Source organism: Sinocyclocheilus rhinocerous, unplaced genomic scaffold (genome assembly GCF_001515625.1).
Source record: "Sinocyclocheilus rhinocerous isolate Xijiao unplaced genomic scaffold, SAMN03320098_v1.1 scaffold967, whole genome shotgun sequence".
Classification (NCBI taxonomy): domain Eukaryota; kingdom Metazoa; phylum Chordata; class Actinopteri; order Cypriniformes; family Cyprinidae; genus Sinocyclocheilus; species Sinocyclocheilus rhinocerous.
In genome coordinates, this window is record NW_015660510.1 from 233189 (window position 1) to 233901 (window position 713).

The window sequence follows — 713 nt, forward strand, 5'->3', positions numbered from 1 at the left end:
ACCATACATCAATAGAAAGCTTATTTATTCAGCTTTCATATGATGTATAAATGATGAAAAATTGTCCCTTATGACTGGTTTTGTGGTCCAGGGTCACATTTGTAATAGTTGTTTTCTGCAGTGATTTCAGTTCCCATGAATTTATGAGCTGAGCAGGTGAAGAGTTTTTACAAATTCGGCCATCACACTCAAATTTTCTTGTATTATGTAAGAAAATAAACCCTGCTGGGCATTCTTTCCCGCGGTACCTCCACCAGCACCTTCATTCCTGCTTCACTTGTAATAGTTGTTTTCTGCAGTGATTTCAGTTCCCATGAATTTATGAGCTGAGCAGTTGAAGAGTTTTTACAAATTCGGCCATCACACTCAAATTTTCTTGTATTATGTAAGAAAATAAACCCTGCTGGACATTCTTACCCGCGGTACCTCCACCAGCACCTTCGTTCGTGCTTCACAGGTCCTCATATGTAGTTTGGTGCAGAAACCTCTCCGTTCCACCTTAAAAGATACAGTGCTTCTATACGTTCCTCTATTCACCGCACTGTTTTTAGTCTGTTTTAAAGCATGGATTCTCTGCTATTTTGAGGGGTGTTATAAATATGACAAAGAAGGCTGATACAGTGGGTACGGAAAGGATTCAGACCCCCTTAAATTTTTCACTCTTTGTTATATTGCAGCCATTTGCTAAAATCATTTAAGTTAATTTTTTTTCC